We start from the raw sequence: 16,042 nt of genomic DNA, 5'->3' as shown, positions 1-16,042 counted from the left end.
AACTCGACATCTAGTGAAATAGGTCCACGAGCTATAAGGGCCGACAGCTTGAGACTATATAAGCAAATAGATCCCACGAGATCGACGCTAGGAAAAAAAAGCCCACGAGATCAACATTACATCACCGGGCTTACTGTGGACGCAGTGTCGGACACGGGCTTTTTTGCCTAGTGTCGAGCTGGTGGGCAGTTTTTCCTAGTGGCAAGCTACTTGGCTGTATGACTCGTTGGCTGTGCATCTCGTCGGCTTGATAACTCCTGGGTGTCACTCAAGATCGTGGGATGACCCCATTCATGCTACAAGGCCATTAATGACGAACCAGTGGTGATCACAGTTTCGAAATCGCCTTGGTGGCCTGATCGGTCCCGAGTTGGAAGTGTGGCACGTAGTTGGGGTCTTTTATGGCAGGTCTGTCCATGTTGAACATCGATATGTCGTAGTCAGTTCGACCGTCAATCGCTAGCTGGCTCAAAATCTTTCCAAACCCCGCCGCAAACCTAGGAAGTTGAAACAAAACCATAGTGACGAAAAAAAACTGGAACAAAAAAGGCGGATATTTATTAAATTTTTCGAGATTAAAAAAAAAAACCACTTAGATGTTATGTTTGTTATATTTTATAATGCACTTTTCAAATGCTCGAACGCATTATAGCTCAAAAGTCTTTTACAGTGTTAGTGACAAAATTGTGTACAATGATTTATAACAATTCGGTATCAAATCTCCAATAACTCTATCATTTCCTGTGTATACATTACACGTCATATCCATGTTTAATATTCCTTTATCACATTATCCTAGGAAAACTGGAAGCCGCTTTCACAAAATTCAAACAAGAAGGAAGGAGATCAGTTTGGATCCTCCTTCAGTGCCTTTCTTGAAGCTAAAAGCCGCAATAGATATGAAAGTGGCTTCTCAAGACATTTTTCATTAACAATCAATGACAAGGTTTAAGCGTGAGATGATTACCGGACATTGCATTTCAGACATGCCAGTAATGTCCATCATTAAATGTTTGATTTGCTTCATTTTTATAGTAACGTCCTTCACCTCCTCTTTTAGATAGACAGACATTGGACAGAGTTCGTTTGTCCGACGGTTTGTTATTTCAAAGATTCATGATTCCGAAGGTTCATAATTACGAAAATTAGATAAGGTTCTTTATTTCGAAGCTTTGTTAATCCGAAAAATGAAACAAGTTTCGTTGTTCCGAAGGTTAGATGATCCGCAAATGGTAAAAAAGGTTCGTTACTCTGAACGTTCGTTAATCCGAAAACGAAATAAGGTTAGCAAATCTGAATTATTTTCATTTTCGGGCTAACGTACCATCGGAATAACGCAGTAAGTGTTCTGATGAACGAATCCTATTAAATTTTCGCATCAACGAACATTTAGGTATATGGAATTTGTGTGTTTCGAAAAACAAGCCTTCGCGGAATAGCGAACCTTATTTCATTTTCGGATGAACGAATCTTCGGAATAACGAACATCATCCAAGAAATCGTTGAGGACTTAAGTTAGTTCGATGTCGTGGGTTAACGCTCACTTGTATGCGTTGGCAGCCCCACAGCAGAAAATGACGTCAGGATAACCAGTCTTACGACAGTTGTCAATAACAAAATGCCTATCCGGGGTCAACGCGTAGAGACAAGTCTTCGTGAGCAAGATTGGTCCAAGAGCCTGCAGAATGTAAAAGGAGACACAGATGTAGTATGCAGAAGGAAACGTACAGACCTCTGTTGTTTTCATATTCTAAGTGATACCTGTATTTGGTAAATGACATTATGGACGTCAAATCCTATTGAGGATTGATTGCTGCAGTAACAAACATCCATGATTTTAAATCGATAATTCCAGTTACTAAGATTTTTTTAACGTCTTTTTTGTATAAAGAACTATAAAGATTTTTCTTCTTACTCTGGGGCACAGCTCTTTCAAGTAATCGCTGGTAAGTTTTTCTCTCTTGGGATCAGGGGTGTAGTTCCTAGTCCTAGCGGTGACAACAGGACCCCCAACGTCCAAGCCGATCTTAAATCCCGTGTTGCCATGGATTGGTAAGAGGTACGGTATGGAAATTGAACACTGGGCACCTATGTTGTGGAGGAAACGCAATCAATGGAAGAATCATAGCTACCAACCAATGAACATTCAAGATTCCATCGTATTACCTCACATATGGAAATACAAATACAACAAACATACACGAAGTTGAACTACTGATGTATATTGCAATCATTTTTTTGTCATTGATAAATATTTCAAAAATTGTTTTGAGAGAAAAAGGAAAACAAATGTATAGAGTGCCTGTAAAAGTTTTGGACGGCAATATGTCTTGGTGCCGTGACAGATTTGAATGATTCTTTTATAGCTGCAAACAAGAAGAAATGCCGAGGTCGTCTTTGTCGATAACTTATTGTGATGCATCAGTAATTCACTGTCAATTGCCACTATCAGTTTTGTTAATTCGCTTGCATCTTACCTGATAGTGTACTATAATACCAGTAGCAATGTCTGTTATTTTGTTGAGTTTGCAGTTTTATGAAGAGTTCAATCAAACACTGCTTTTAAACGGAAGTACATAAAATTAATAACCAGTACTGAGTACTTGACCGCAGTGCTGAATGCAGATGTAAGAATAAAACCATTCCTTTGTACAAGCCCTGCAAGCGGGCGAAAAGCCAAGGTAGATACATACGTGAACTCAAATTTCAACGTTTGTTGCACACTTCATTTTGACTGTGCAATGGCGTATTCCTGGACTTCACGGCAATACACAATTAAGATGATACCTGACGTTGTCTATGGTATGTTTGTTGGTAATGATGGGCTATACACTTTCACCACGTAGTGGTTTTCCTTTAATGAAATTACGGTAGAAGGAAAGGGGAACAAACGGGAGTGGGAGATTTCATTTCTCAGTTGGAGGATAGAATTGATGAGTAGTGTAACAGTTATACTCTATCACCCATCAACTGCATTACAAAGATGATGCCACCCACTTGTCCTTGGTGAATTCCTTCATGTGGGGCGTGGCGTAGTAGGTGACCTGCTCCTGGGTGACGGTGAGTGGTATCTTCACCCCAACAGACGACAAGACTTCGTTCATCCAGGCACCTGCTGTGATCACTACCTTCCTGCACAGGAAATCACCTCTGGCCGTGCAAACCTATAGCGCGGAAATATAGGCAATAACCATTCGTTAAAACTTGGCACGATGACTTTACGTGTTTTATTTATGTTTATGAAAACGACATGTAGATAATATACAGAGAGTTTCATTTCATTTTATTTATAGTTTCTGAATGGTACAAGTATTCAACTATGATCAATTCCGGAAATACACACGTGGTTCATCATTTAATTATCAGTGGCTGATTTTGCACATGAAAGGTAAGCAAATCATTGTGACAGAGAACGGGGATATATAATAACAGAAAACATTGAATGCTCAAAAAATATGAATAAACAGTCTTAACCAACTATCGACTTACTTTTCTACAACAAAAGCAAACTATTTCACACAACAAAACATACAGGTCATGTACACAGGTGATGCTAAGAAAGAAAAACAAAGAAGAAAGGGATGGCAGTAATAGAAGATGGTGAGTTAATATACATAACATCTAAATGTTGACATGTATCATCCGGTGCACGTCATGAGTCCGATACCCACGAATCTTACAGTCCACGAGTCATACAACCCACGAGCTATAGACACTAACAGTGAACAAGCCCCATCAAGTAAAATACTACGAGCTACATGTATAATAATTAAAGTCCATCATCTTGATACTATATAGGTTAAAAAAAAGAAAACAAAAGAAAAAACACGAGACTGACAGTACATCAAGGGGCCTAATGCACGCAGTGTCGGTCTCGTGGGCCTTTTTTTCGTCAAGTGTCAGACTCGTGGGCCTTGTTTGCTTAGTGTCGAACTCCTTGGCCTTTTTTCGTAGTGTCGAGTTTAAGGGCTGTATGACCCGTAGACTGTATGACTCATGGACCTTTTTTTTCAAAGTCGAGCTCGGGGACGGGCTGTATGACTCGTGGGTGTCGGGCTGTCATGGATGTCGTTGGATAACCCCGAAAATTCACGTAACACACACTGGAAGAGTTAATTAGTATGACTAAGCTTCTTTTTAGAAATTTTATCAACTTAGATCTACATAAAACAATATTAGATTGCCATCACTTTAAAGTGATGCTGTTAATGAGGCAGACGCGCTCTAACCATGCATAATCATTGGTCCCTTGTATAAGGAATACGAAGCTGACTATAAGCTCAACATACAGGAACAAGCAATCTTTTTTGTGAATGAGTTATGTCTTTAAAGATACGATAGTCAAGCATCCTCAATCTTCATTGGGACTGGAATTGTCAGGGAGCGAATTACAAATAACAATTTGCATCAATATTTGTTTAATATTTCTTAACTTACAGAGACAGACAAGGAGGGGGGGGGGGGGGAGAAGGAGCAGGTTGTGAAAAAAAGAAGAAGGACGTTCTCATTTCCGAAAACATTTTGGTCATTTGTTCCTCTTCAACCTTCCCAATATTTGCTTCCCTCCCTTCAGCAATACTCTCGCACCTTCGTCAGATTGCCTTGCTTGACAATGTCCATGACGCCCGCGTTTTCTAGGATGGTAGCCCCGTGCTTGCGGGCAAGCTGAATGTGAACTGCGTTGCCCATGGCTGCGTCCACCAGCCCGCCGTCTTTTTGGTAAAGAGTGATCCATTCGGGGGTAGGGTTCAGCTGCGGAAATTTACTCCGAATGCTCTCCCCTTCAAACCTCTCGAACCTGGTACGATTATACAGGGACATTTCAAAGTGACTACATCAAGCTACATAAACTAGCAATCTGTGACATTTTAAGTTTCAAGTATCGAATTTCTTTTTTCAGGAATACGAAAAAGTGAAAGATGGTCCTTTATATACTTATTAAGTGATGATATTCACATAACTTTATTTTGAGACTCTGACCTATTATTCAAGCAATGTTTTCCATGAGCAGATGGCAGAGGCCTCATAAATGTTTATTGTCTGACTTATAGCTACCATGCAATCTCGATATTAGCGGAGATTATGGTATGGTTTTAACGAAAGCAAACATTAAAGATATGGTTCCCTATACATGGCAGTCTATATAGGGTATAGACGTGGGGATAACAGTTCGTTATTCCTACGGTTCGTTAACCCGAGAAGGACATAAGGTTCGTCATTCCGAAGATTCGTTATTCCGAAGGTTTGTTTATCTGAAAATGGAATAAGGTTCGTTATTCCGAAGGTTCGTTAATCCGAAAATGAAATGAAGTTCGTTATTCCGAAGGTTCGTTCATCCCAAAATGAAATGAATTTCGTTTTTACGAACGTTCGTCAATCTGAAAACGAAATAAGGCGCGTAATTATTGGGGTTTGCTAGTTCGCACATTATTTCCATTTTCTTATTGATGAACCATATGAACAACGAACCTTATTTCATTTTCGATGTGACGAACCTTCGGTATAGCATACCTTTGAAATGACGCCACAAATGTTCAAAACAACGTTTCATTTGTGGATCAACGAGCCTTCGGAATAACGAAAAATACTCAGGCGCGTGTGTACTAAGGGGTGATTAGAAGTAGACAGGAATTTGGATAACAACGTGCCCTGCTATTATACGGTACAGTACTTTCAGAGTGATATTATTTTGGCAAAATGGGGACGCAATGATTGCTAACAACACTTCTCGTTTAACGTTCCAATATGCATCCATACTTATAGCTGATCTTGGGGTGAGCCTCCTTCTTCCTATCCTCCTTCGAATCTTCCTTTTAGTTCTTCAGTTACTCCTTTCTTTTTATATCTCCTCCATCATCGAATTCTTGCCCATTAACTTTGTTACTCCTTTTGTCCTCTTCCATATCGATTTTTGCTATTACTCTATCTTTTCGTGTTTCCACGTTACTTTCTCTTGTTTCTTCACTTCTTCTTCGACTTTAATCACTTAACCTTCACTTTTCCTCCTTGTTTTTTCTTTTATGTTTTATAATATTGGCAAAAAGATGCCTCTCTTATGTCTTATATGTCATTTAAATGCTGTATTTGAAATTGTCTTGTATTTTTTTTTTTGAAAAAGCATGTGAACAAAACAAATATCCATGATATGGACAATAAATTATTGAATTGAATTGAATTGAATTGAATTGAATTGAATTGCCTCTTTCTATGAAACCAACTTTTTGAAATTGTTCATAACCAACAACATATCACTCCAGTGTGCAGTGTACTTATTTGATCACATTCTTCACCGTTACTCCAGCGCATATTTAAGAGTTGAATGTGGTCTGTCATTTGTACACGCATCAAGATCTTTAGAAATTAACACAATTAAGGGTAGCGTTTCTTTTGTTCCCATCGCGCCGATCGATACATCGATTGTTTCCATCCCTTTAATGTACAATTATGTAGAATGAGAAGGGAGTGCAAAGGCAGGTCAAAGAGATGATACTACAGTAACTGCCAAGCACAGCGAAAAATTATTCTACTTGTCATTTTACGCTGCTCATGACCTGTCATACACTACATGCAAACATGAGTTGAAGTGATCTTCACTATCGCAAGGTACAAAGCTATATTTTATACACTGGGTAATGCCGTTGTCTGGTGAATAGCAAACTTGATGTTATCTCACCGATTGATCGGAGGGTTATAGCTTCTCTGTCAAGAAAGTAAGAAGAGGTGAGACATGTGGTTTTGGAACCACTTTATGTTACAAAAAATGAATTGAAATGTTCCCTTGAAGCAGCGTCTTTTGGCATTATATAATGACCTTCCAACCCACAAAACATGGAAATCTTTAAAGCTGTGCTCAAATTCTAGAGGTATTCTTTGGATTAATGAAATATAAACTTATCAAAATCGGGTGTTTCAAACTTATCAAATTAATGATAGAATTCAAAATGTAAGAGTGACACTTTTGGGGGAAATGGGATTTTAAGTAATGAGGATCTGATCTATCCAGGTTCTCTGAGTCTACCTCTATTACGTTCATATACCAAAAGATTAAATTTAGAACTGCATGATGTGGAGAGTTGAAGATATTTAAAACAAAACTAAAATTAGGTACGCTCATTACGAATGTTATATTCCTGATGATGCCAAAATAAAAAAAAAAAACACCGTCAAATGCTTTTAAAGTTTCTGTACGGTTTTTATTTACAATGGAAGAATTGAGCAAACGATATTGAGGCCAGAAGATGAAATTGAGGGGAGAAAAAAAGTGTTTAAAAATAAAAACGCTAATTATTAAATTATCAAAATCTATACATTTTCAATTTCGACAGCATGATGACATAATCAACATTCAGGTTCAAATTGTCAAATTTCAAGTTTGGAGGAATTTTAGCATAGTGATCACTGAAAAAATAAGAAAAATAACGACAGCGTATAATGCTCACGACTCACGTTACATTTTGCTCAGTCATAGCCTTGGCGAACTTTTCGATGACTTCTTGTCCTGGGGTATTCCTCTTGCAAATATCCAGGCCACCTGTTTTGAAGACTACCTGTATACCAGATTCCCGTTCCGCCTCGCCCCATGCTTCGTACGTGCCCCGGGCTAAGGGGATGTACGCAGGGTTGCTGTAGGCCAGACGTCTTTTCCGCAAAATCATCACGAAACAAAGAAGCAATGCATTGATTTGCGAATACATTTAAAACATAAGGGTGCTTCGTACCGAAGGTTGTCAACAGCGATCCATATGTTAACTAAGCCCGACATAAACCGAATTTTGAATACGTGTGATACAAAGCAAACTCATCAGTAGAAAACGAATTAGGTTATACAGACAGAATACCTTATTGCAGAGTCATGAACACCAGAAAATTAAACTTCCCTAATTAGCATGGAGCTGAAGGGGCCTGTGTCCTCTTCTCTGTGGATATCATGGACAAAGAATACGATGTTCTAATTTGCCTTCATGCTTAGTTCATGTTTGAGGAATGTTGGCATCATCAAAGAAAGAGAATCTAGCTATATTCGGCTGCGGGATGGGATCTCCCCCCCCCCCCCTCTCCTTTGACCTCTGGTACTGCATTTCATTCTCCTTCCTAGTCATTTCCAGGAGCATAATGTTCCACGGAGTACTTCGGCGTCACAATTACATCCGACCTGAACTGGAACAAGCATGTCGACAATATCTGCCATAAGGCTAAACAACACCTATCCTATAGCTTGGCCTCATAAGAAGAAATTTACGCCTCAACTCACCAAAACTATAAGCAACAGCATACAGAGCACTGGTCAGACCATAATTATACAGAATGGTAGAATATGCCTCGTCTATATGGGTTCCATCAGCAGCAAGGAATTTCAGCAAGATTAAGGCAAGGGCGAATGTCAGGGATACTTGGAATGCCAAGACCCGCCCGAAGCTACAGGTCGTATTGCCACAGTGTAGGAGAGAGTCACTCTTCATTTTGGCAGCCGAGAGTCAAGTTGCGTTCTGAGGAGCCAACAGGCTATGGCCCTCGAGGTTGTGTTTTGAGGAGCCAACAGGCTATGGCCCTCGAGTTCGAGTACTGTTAATTTTGGGAGGAGTTGTGAGCCCACAATGGTGGTGAGTTGAATAGTTTTTCTATCAGTTTTACAGTCAGCGCTTAAGCAAGTGACAGCATTATTTTGTACTTTGAGAATATTATCTGAATGTCGGAAAATCTGAGAAAGTTGAGATAGATGTGCGTTAGAAATTGAAGAATAACTGAATTTAATTTTAAATAATTATGGTTGTGATAGAATCCGAAGGAAGTCTATCAGTAAATGTTATTTTACAGAGATATTTGATATTTATGATATATGCATGTTGATGTGGAACGGATAATTGAAATAGGGATTCGTGTCAGGGTAAGTGATAACTTATCCAGTGGTAAATTGAATTAGTCATAGGTTAATTTATGGCAAATGTATATGAGATTTATGAGGCATAGATTGAAAATGTAGAGATATTATATATATGGAATTTAGGTACGATTTTCAGATAGTGGAAATTTGTTCCAATTTCTTAAGGGTTTTATCCTGAGTTCATACTCCTACCCCGAGTTCTTGTGCTGCACCTACTCCGAGCAGAGTTCGTGCTTCACTTCGAGTCGCACTACATATTGAGTTCGTACTCCACATCGCAGAGAAAGAGGGGTCAACTTGTTTCAATGCCATGGTGCCGTCAACGCAGCGTTGATAAGCCGAGCACCACAGTATCTACCCACACTGGGGATGCAGCATGCATACTGCCTCCTGAACGCCGGATGTTTCTTTTGGGCCGCCGTCAACGCACGAGCTGCCATCGCACGAGCCGTCATCGCACGAGCCGTCGTCGCACGAGCCGTCATCGCACGAGCCGTCATCGCCCGAGCCGTCATCGCACGAGTCGCCATCGCGGTTACGCCGCTTCAATGATGTCATAACGCAGTCAACTATAATCGCTGAATGGACCGGACTTCAGTCGTCGATTAATACAGGAAAGTGCACTTATATTCTTTGGAACTCATGAGACTATGTAATTTCCGGAAATTGATGTTAATGTGATAGTAATTTAGTTGGAATGGCAATCATTAAATTGTGATACATAATTTAGTCATAATAAATGTAATTTTGTGATAATTCAACTGGCGATGTCATAGCTCTCTTCCATTGGTCGTGACACTACTACAACAGCGACGTGAACATCTCCGAGATGCACGCCCAGCTTGTACCGTTCAACAGTGAGGCTTTCATCACCAAATCCACCAGACCATCCGGAGGTGTGAACAATCAAGGCTACCTCATCCCGCAATCCCGGACTCAACTACACCAAAACTCGTTCTTTCCTATAGAACTGCTAGGTCTTGGAATGCCCTCCCAGACAATGTTGCGACGGCCTCTTCAGTCAACGCCTTCCGTCTCCTGCTGACGAAAGGCTACAGCAGCTAGTTTCAAGACAGTTTTTACCAGCACCTTGTAAATTATTGGCACATACACCTTACTCCATATGACACACATTGGTACCAAGTTCTGCAAGAATCTTCAAGGTTGAAGGAAGCAGGCCACGGACAAGAAGAAAAAGACTGTAAATTGGGACGCCCCCTTTTTTGCATTAATGTATACGTTACCTGTAACCAAGATTTTTGCTTATTCTTAGCAACCGTCCTCTATGGAAACTGATCGTATCACTCGTAATTGTATTACAGATATACAGATGATGTTAAAACGTGTTGAAATTGTACAAAATAATCATAACATAAAGTACCGTACATTGAGGTAATGTTCGCTGAAATTGCTAAAAATTGATGGAAGAGAATACATGAATAAGGAGAATGAATGTTGAACACAGGGAGTAGAATTCTTGGTCACTTTGCTTACATGATCCTCGAGTGGTCCTGGGAACCACCATGCTCGTGGCCTAGGTTAAACTGCTCCAGACCGAGGACACCTGTATAAAGAGCAGCAACAATGCACTAGAATTCATTGATATCGGGGATTCCAATCATTGAAAAGACCATACATATTTTCAGGATGATGTCTACTGTTTATACGCCGAACTTGTTAACGTAAAGGCCCCGTCACATTACAGCGAATGCCCAACGAATGCCCAACGTATATCCAATGAATTTGAAAATTTGAAGATTATTATGTTAACATCCATTGGTAATACTAGAATAGTTCGTAACATGCTTGGCGTTCTTTGTATTCATTAGTTATTCGTCGGGATTCGCAGAGATACGCTGGAGCCGATTTTATCATTTAAACATGTCCAAAATCTCCAGCGTATCTGCGAATCCCTAGAATAGCTAATGAACTTAAAGAACGTCAGACATGCAAACTGTCTTCACATTTTCGAATTCGTTGGGCTTTCGCTTGGCATTCGTTGGGCATTCGCTGTAGTATGACGGGGCCTTGAATGATGATCACACAGGGTAGCAGACACAATGTAGACTTAACTTATACCACACATCAAACACCCAGCAATCAACACAAACCAGGTATAATCACCCAACGAACAGTTCCATGTCATCATTGATACAATAGAGTATCATATCAGGGACACAGAATAGCATCCTCATTGAAAGAGTGTCGTATCATCAGTAATACAGTATAACAAATTATATCCTCATTGATAGAGTGTAGTAATGTTGTACTATCGATGATGCAGAACTATTACTGTGATGTTCGATATTTCGAAGAGAAAAAAGGTGCGATGTTCAGAACACTTAGGGCGTCATTCCGAAGGTTTGCTATTTCGAAAATTCGTTTATCCGAAGGTCCGTTATTTCGAAGGTTCGTTAATCCGAAAATGAAGTGAAGTTAAGTACTAATAAACTTTCGTGATTGCGAACCTTATTTTGTTTTCGGATTAACGAACCTTCGGAATAAGGAAACTCTTTTCTTTGTCAGATTAAACAATCTTCCGATTAACGTACCTTCCGAATAACACACATTCCGAGCAAATAAACTGTAACTGGTGAAGTACGGTATCATCATCGCTGGCACCGTATTTCATTTCCTTTTAATTCATTTCATTAAGTTAGTTATTAGTGACAATTATATGTAATGTATCAATTATCATCTGTGATACGGTACGGTAACATCATTTGGCAGGGCCCTCTAATAGAGCAGTGGATACCATCTGGGAGGTGGTATGTTATCATTGTTATCATCAATGTATCATCAGTGACACGGTACGATATCATCATTTACACATTATGGTATAATCAGTGCCAGTGAAGGGGGGTGACAGTGTGAATCTATCATCACAATTCAGTTTACGATTCGACAAAATCTTCGTTTGTTTAAATTGTACAACTCAAAAGGATTCAATCAAAATCTTTCTGCCATAACTAAAACTGATCAGCTGCGGGATATATTGTTGAATCCATTCCAATCCAATCCACGCGCATCTGACTTGTTCGCAAACCTATAAATGCAACATTCCCCGTCATAGCATAGAACCTTACCACTTTTAAAATACCAGGTAAGAGCAAACCTGTATAAATCTAAGACATTAAGCAACGGCGTAGCCAGGATTTGATCTTAGGGGGGGCGGTTAGTCTGCGAGGGAGCGAAGCGACCGAGCCCGAGCGAGCGGAGCGAGCGAGGGGGGGGGGTGGGGGGGGGGGGGGGGAGGGTGTGGGAGGGGGGTGTCCCCCCTCCCACGGTAAGAACTTTTTGCATTTTTGATGTTGTACAAAGTAAATGGTGCAATTTGATGCATGTTTTTGCGCGTTTAATCGACGTGAAACAGTCCCACTTGTTTAAGGTAGCAGTATATTCTAGTGTAGATTATTATTGATAAATATGCCTATAAATGGTATAAATTAAATACACTTCATGTATTAATTCTTTTCACTGAATATCATGAACGCGACTGAACCCGAGCGAGCGGAGCGAGCGAGGGGGGGAGGGGAGGGTGTGGGAGGGGGGTGTCCCCCCTCCCACGGTAAGAACTTTTTGCATTTTGATGTTGCAAATGGCGCAATTTGATGCATGTTTTTGCTCGTTTATCGACGTGAAACAGTCCCACTTGTTTGGTAGCAGTATATTTTATTGTAGATTATTAATGAACAATTTGCCTATAAAATGGTATAATTTAAAACGCATTTCTTGTCTTAATTCTTTTCACTGAATATCATGAACGCGACTGAACCCGAGCGAGCGGAGCGAGCGAGGGGGGAGGGGAGGGTGTGGGAGGGGGGTGTCCCCCCTCCCACGGTAAGAACTTTTTGCATTTTGATGTTTTAAATGGTGCAATTTGACGCATGTTTTTGCGCGTTTTATCGACGTAAAACAGTCCCACTTGTTTAAGGTAGCAATATATTTTGATGTAGATTATTATTGAATAATTTGCCTATAAAATGGTATCATTTAAATACACTTCTTGTGTTAATTCTTTTCACTGAATATCATGAACGCGACTGAACCCGAGCGAGCGGAGCGAGCGAGGGGGGAGGGGAGGGTGGGGGAGGATGTGGAGGGGGGTGTCCCCCCTCCACGGTAAGAACTTTTTGCATTTTGATGTTTTAAATGGTGCAATTTGACGCATGTTTTTGCGCGTTTTATCGACGTAAAACAGTCCCACTTGTGTAAGGTAGCAATATATTTTGATGGACACTTCTTATGTTAATTCTTTTCACTGAATATCATGAACGCGACTGAACCCGAGGGAGCGGAGCGAGCGGAGCGAGCGAGGGGGGAGGGGAGGGTGGGGGGAGGGTGTGGGAGGGGGGTGTCCCCCCTCCACGGTAAGAACTTTTTGCATTTTGATGTTTTAAATGGTGCAATTTGATGCATGTTTTTGCGCGTTTTATCGACGTGAAACAGTCCCACTTGTTTAAGGTAGCAATATATTTTGATGTAGATTATTATTGAACAATTTGCCTATAAAATGGTATCATTTAAGTACACTTCTTGTGTTAATTCTTTCACTGAATATCATGAACGCGACTGAACCCAAGCGAGCGGAGCGAGCGAAGGGGGAGGGAGGGAGTGGGAGGGGTTGTCCCCCCTCCCACGGTGAGAACTTTTTGCATTTTGATGTTGCAAATGGTGCAATTTGATGCCTTTTTTTGGGCGTTTTAACGAGTTGAAACAGTACCACTTGTTTAAGGTTGCAGTATATTTTAGTGTAGATCATTATTGAACAATTTGCCTATAAAATGGTATCATTTAAATAATCTTCTTGAATTAATTCTTACACTGAATATCATGAACGCTGTCTGCAGTTCAGCAATCAAACAGAAAAAGCATGCACACGAGGGTGTAGATAGGGGCATATCCCCTCCCACACGAAGGTGATTTTGCGTTTTCAGACCTGAAATTCAGCGATCTGGTGCAAATTTCTGGTGCAATACTTTTTCATCGAAGTGTTAAAATCACGGAATTTAGCTCTTATTCCGAATGTGCACCATCTGTGTGTATGTATAAAGTCTAGTGAGGTAGAGCTTATAGGGTAAGGGGGATTTCCCCTCCCGCTCGCGGAGCTTTTGTGTTTTTAACATTGAAATAAAACGATCTGGGTATAGCCACAGTCTACTTCTATGCATGGTGGAAGGGGGGGGGGGGTGGGCGACCAGGGAGAAGGCGTGGGCGAGTGTTATCTCCACCCTTCCCTTCCGATGGAGCTTTTGCCTTTTTAAGGTTGAAATTGAGATATCTCGTATACGCATATTATGATGGAATCAACATTTTTTGGGAAATCACAAAAAAAAAAACTGATGGGGGGGGGGGGGCTGAGGGAGGAAAGGGTCGATTAAAAGGGGAATTCCCCTTATACATGAGGGAACCTTGATTTTTCGGAATATAAGTGATAAGTCTTTGTGCACTCAGAATTATTCGTATTTTTTTTTTGTAAATCTAAAAAGTGTACTAAGCTATGGAAAGAGCACAGAGGGGGGAGGGTTTGGGGAGGGGGATACCCCCTCCCAAGCACGAGAGATTTTGCATATTTTGAATTGAAATTCAACGATCTGGTGCACAATTTGAGTGAAATATTCAAAAAAATATCTTATCTGATGAAAGGTTGCAAAGGAGACCCGCTTCATGTGCATGCACACAGTAAACACGCATTTTTTTCCGCCTCCCAAATCCCCGGTCCAAATCTTAGGGGGGGGCGACCGCCCCCATCGCCCCCCCCCCCCCCCCCCCCCCTGGCTACGCAGTGATTCTAAGCTGGATATGCACTGCAAGGCAAACCTACAAGGAGAAAAACTCAAACCTGATAGTTTTCACGTTTGTTTAATGCTTAGAGTCACACACGGCGGGTCACAAAACGGATTTGATCCGGGTGAAAATAAGCCGGATTAGTCCGGAATGGAGCGCAATTTATGCTAGAGTCACACATAGCCGGATTTCGAACCAGGTCCATAAAGAATTAAAACCGTATCGTCTCTGTTTGAGCCGTAGATACCCGTATTGACCCGTATCGAACTGTATAAAATTCCGCTTAAAATCCTTAACTGAATCCTTTTCGACCCCCATCGACCCGTGTCAACCTGCTTCGGAACCCGTACCGACTCGGATGTAAACCTTGTCATCATCCGTTTCATGAAGGAATGTGGTATACGGCAAGGGTCCATACGGTATTATGCTGCGGTTGCAGCTGGTCGATGCGAGTCAATGATGTTCGAACCGGGTCAATTCGGATATCAATACGGAATTGAAATCCGTGAGAAATTTTAAACATGACCAAAAATTTTTCACCGCCGTATCGAACCCGGAATCCATCAGGAATTGACACGGGTTACGATGCGGGTCAATGCTGGTCTCTACGGCTCGAACCGGGTCGATACGGTTTTAATTCCTTATGAACCCGGTACGAAATCCTGCCGTGTGTGACTCTAGCATATATACAGGGGCGAATGGAATGCTCAGAAATTACACAGAAAGCAGGTCGGTAATAGCGAGACATTAACGAGGCTGTAAAATAAATATGGCGTCAGTGAGAGTCTTGTCGAACCCGTTTATTTCTACACAGGAATCTCATCATCTTGGACCGATTAAATATTAACAGAAAGTCAAAACCAGCCACGTTCCTAATTGTGTAACATACGCGGAATCATATTCTTTTTTTTTAAAATATATATACATAAACATTACTGTGGTATCACATACGTTTTCCACACCGCTTTGCCAGCCAGTAGACAGCGCCGCTGCCGACACCTCCGCACCCCACCACGATGTAGTCAAACTGAGGCGTTTGCTGATTCATTTTCAGTGCTAATTTTAACAGGTAAGCCTTGATCTCTAATGAGGTCTCTGCCTAACCAAGTCCAATCGAAGAACTACAAGAAGCAACCCGCTTTTGATCACTCAAGAATGGGGCAAGACTCTTAAAACTCACACACGCCAGTCAATTCTTTGCGAAATGCAATACGTGACGCTTGATTGAGTTAAGTTTGCAAAGCAGTATTACTCCCCCCCCCCCTCTCTCTCTCTCTCACCCTGTCTCTCTTTCGGCCTGTTGTAACGATTAACCTGTTGTAAGGTAAGGTCATAGCGATTGATATCATACCAGAACATACCATGTTGGGGAAA

The 16,042-nt window shown here is 40.9% G+C and overlaps 1 pseudogene; it reads right to left on the bottom strand.

The window, feature by feature from the left end:
- Positions 1–328: 328 nt before the first annotated feature.
- LOC139741304 (monomeric sarcosine oxidase-like) lies at positions 329–15,716 on the bottom strand (annotated as a pseudogene).
- Positions 15,717–16,042: the final 326 nt, after the last annotated feature.

Source organism: Diadema antillarum, unplaced genomic scaffold, assembly GCF_040938485.1.
Source record: "Diadema antillarum isolate AM-2024a unplaced genomic scaffold, OU_Dant_1.0 seq00000919_RagTag, whole genome shotgun sequence".
NCBI classification, from domain to species: domain Eukaryota; kingdom Metazoa; phylum Echinodermata; class Echinoidea; order Diadematoida; family Diadematidae; genus Diadema; species Diadema antillarum.
This window is presented reverse-complemented; position numbering and strand designations above follow the sequence as displayed.